The 3,532-nt window shown below is 50.8% G+C and overlaps 1 non-coding gene across 1 annotated transcript; it reads left to right on the forward strand.

The window, feature by feature from the left end:
• The first annotated feature begins 343 nt into the window (after positions 1 to 343).
• Positions 344 to 534, forward strand: LOC138297552 (U2 spliceosomal RNA). Its single transcript, XR_011204151.1, has one exon. It is a non-coding gene; the product is annotated as a U2 spliceosomal RNA (small nuclear RNA).
• The last annotated feature ends 2,998 nt before the right edge of the window (positions 535 to 3,532 follow it).

A 3,532-nucleotide genomic window follows, 5' to 3' on the forward strand; every position in this document is an offset into this window, starting at 1 on the left:
CGGCCACTTGCTGCCAGGGTGCTGTCCAGGGTGGCCAGGCCTCCCGACCAAGGGGCTGGAGGCAGTGGACAGGAAGGGGAGGGGCATGCAAAAACTAGAAACTGGGCAACGTGGGTATGCTAATGGACGCATAATGAGGCGACTGCTGAGGATTCTGGGAGCCGGAAGACCCCCGCCCCCGACGCCAGGGCCTCTTTTTCCTTTTGTCACTGGCTGAGCTCTTGCCAAGAGATGGGGGAAAAGAGGCGAAAGGCCCGTGAACGGCCAAGGAAAGGACGGCGCCAGCCCGAGTCAGCCAGGGAGACCGGCCGGTGAGGTGAGAATTCTGGCCCCTCTTCGGGTTATCGCTTCTCGGCCTTTTGGCTAAGATCAAGTGTAGTATCTGTTCTTATCAGTTTAATATCTGATACGTCCTCTATCTGGGGACCATATATTAAATTGATTTTTGGAACAGGGAGATGGAATAGGAGCTTGCTCTGTCCACTCCACGCATCAACCTGGTATTGCAGTACCTCCAGGAATGGTGCACCTCCCCACCCGGGGAAACACATGCTGTTGAAAAAAAAGATGCAAAAGGAGCGTTTCACTGGCTTTCCGTAAAGTGGCGCTAATGTCTTTGGGTGTAAATAAAACCAACCTGGCCACTTTTTGGCAGCCGTGTCTTGTTTTATTGATTGATTGATTGATTTATTTAATTATTTATTTCGTTTTAGCCCTACCGCGTTGGTAAGACAGGAAGGAAGGAAGGGGGAGAGAGGGAGAGAGGGAGAGGGAGAGGGAGAGAGAGAGAGAGAGAGAGAGAGAGAGAGAGAGAGAGTCGGGGGGGGGGAGCTGCCTGTGGCAGAACAGAAGAGCTGGACACTGTCCATGCCTTCTCTGGGTAGAAGGAAGAGGCAGAGTCCTTTGCCTTCTTTGCCTGCCCCCGCCCGCCCCCGAACGGCCGAGCCTTATCTATAGGCCTAAGCTACAGGGCAACAGAGTCCTGGGTAAGCGAGGGCGAGGTGCCGGCCACTTGCTGCCAGGGTGCTGTCCAGGGTGGCCAGGCCTCCCGACCAAGGGGCTGGAGGCAGTGGACAGGAAGGGGAGGGGCATGCAAAAACTAGAAACTGGGCAACGTGGGTATGCTAATGGACGCATAATGAGGCGACTGCTGAGGATTCTGGGAGCCGGAAGACCCCCGCCCCCGACGCCAGGGCCTCTTTTTCCTTTTGTCACTGGCTGAGCTCTTGCCAAGAGATGGGGAAAAGAGGCGAAAGGCCCGTGAACGGCCAAGGAAAGGACGGCGCCAGCCCGAGTCAGCCAGGGAGACCGGCCGGTGAGGTGAGAATTCTGGCCCCTCTTCGGGTTATCGCTTCTCGGCCTTTTGGCTAAGTTCAAACTTTTGTTTGAACTTAAAAAAAAGGTGAGGGTGATTTCCGACCCTTGTGGGACTGGGCCTGCGACCTCTGGCTTGACCGGAGCCTGGCTGCGTCACGCAAAGGGGACGAAAACTCCTCTGAAGTGATCGAATCTCTTTCTGAGTGACTTGGGGGATGGGCCTCCTCTGGCTTGTCCGGAGCAAGGCTGATGCCCCCTTGTCACAAGGATTGAGACGGATTGCACCTGCCGGTCCCTCCCGGTGTGGGGTCCCTTATCTCCTTTGAGGAGCGGTGTGGGGTCCCTTATCTCCTTTGAGGAGCAGTGCGAGTTTGTTCTTGCGCAGTGACCTCAGGAGATTGGGGGGGAAGCTTGTGTAACATCTGGGCTAGCCCTACCGGAGTTGACAGTAGTGCTAGGAGCTGTCCTTTTCAGGACAATTACTCCTTAGGCACTCTTTTTGCATTTTACGTTCCCCATTTTTTTTCATTTTAATTTTATTCATGTTATTATTTGATTATTTCATTTTTATAGTAAACACACGATAGTGCTTCAAGAAAGGACTATCCAGAGGTGCCTCTACAGGAGGCCCCGGACGGGGCCCTCCATCTCTCCCTGGTCATCAGGATCACTACACCGGCCTCTGGACGCAGTTCTTCGCCATCATTCTTCAACAGACCCGTTGAAAAGGAATTTCCGCGCCGCGCCATTTACCAGAGGACCTTGTTTTATCTCCCGGTAAGGCGCTTGGCACAGGACCTCCTGCTGTCCACGCCATTCTTCATGGTTTTTACTTGCGCAGTTCAGCTCCTTTGACTGAACGGACTGAAGCACCTTTTTTTAGACCTATATACCAAATATTTAATCCCCAAACCTCCTTTTTCTTCTTTCTCCCTCATCCTGTTTCCCTTTACCTTTCACTATGACGGCTGCTCTCCCCACTACGAGTCCTACTCGTAACTACGATTATATACCTAACTCAATTAGGGTTGAGGTCAACGGTGACCACCGTAAAGATAAGAATCTGTTTTTTATTGTTGAGGATTTGTTGAAAACTACCTGTGATGTTTCCCATACAGCTATAGAATGTATTCAAGATTTTTCTAATAGGGGTGTCTATGATATCACGTTTTCTAGTGCCTCTATTTGCCAACAGGTTCTAGACACTTCTAATACTGGAATCCCCCCCTCTGTGTTTTCCGGGCTTACTGTCCTCCCACTGTTTGCCCCTAAAGAAGTGGTATTGGTTGTCCACATGTACAACCCCTATACAGATCCCAGATTTATTGAAGTGTTCCTTTCCCGGTACTGTTCCAAAATTCGGGGTGGACAAAAGATTAAAAATATGTGCGGGATATGGAATGGGAAACGTAAATATTCTGTGGTTTTTAAGGAAGATTCGCAAGGTGTACGTGGGCTAGCACACCCCCCACAAACATTCACATTGGGCACAAACAAAGGTTTTTTGGTGTATTCAGGGCAACCTTTATTTTGTAGACTGTGCCAACAGTTCGGTCACACTAAAGATCAGTGTTCAGGGTCAGTTTGCCGCAATTGTGGTAGTTCCAATCACACTGCTCCTTTCTGCCCCGCCCCCAAAAAATGTAATTTATGCGGGAGCGACGACCACTTATTTAAACAATGTCCAAAAGGGAAATTCACTTATGCGCAGGCTGCTTCCACCCGTGACATTTCATCCCCCCCAAACCCAGCGCTCCCCATTACCAAACCCACTGATAACCCGGAGGCTCCCCACCCGGACCCCAACGCCATTCCCGACATTCCTGACTCACAGCTCTTAGGATGTATTGACAATCTTCCCATTTTATCCACCCACCCAGAGACAGAGGTCCCTGATGATATTACTGTTCATCCAAACTTCCCTTTGCCAATTGACCCCCATGAAATCACACAACAGATAGTACAGGAAGAACTAGATAGATTAGACGCCCAAAAAATAAAAAAAAGAGCCTTAGAACAAAGACAAAAACGAGCCAAACCCCATCCCACTGACCCCACACCTCCCCCTCCAACCACAGTCATTCCCTCCGTCAGTCAGAATGAAAGCCCAGTGCCAGATTGTATTCCAGAAACACCACTAGAGGACCTAATATCACACCCACGGGCTACCACCTCGCACATAGCACCACCTGCACATGTTGTTGCATCCTCCTCT

The sequence above is a fragment of the Pleurodeles waltl genome, chromosome 5 (genome assembly GCF_031143425.1).
Source record: "Pleurodeles waltl isolate 20211129_DDA chromosome 5, aPleWal1.hap1.20221129, whole genome shotgun sequence".
NCBI lineage: Eukaryota > Metazoa > Chordata > Amphibia > Caudata > Salamandridae > Pleurodeles > Pleurodeles waltl.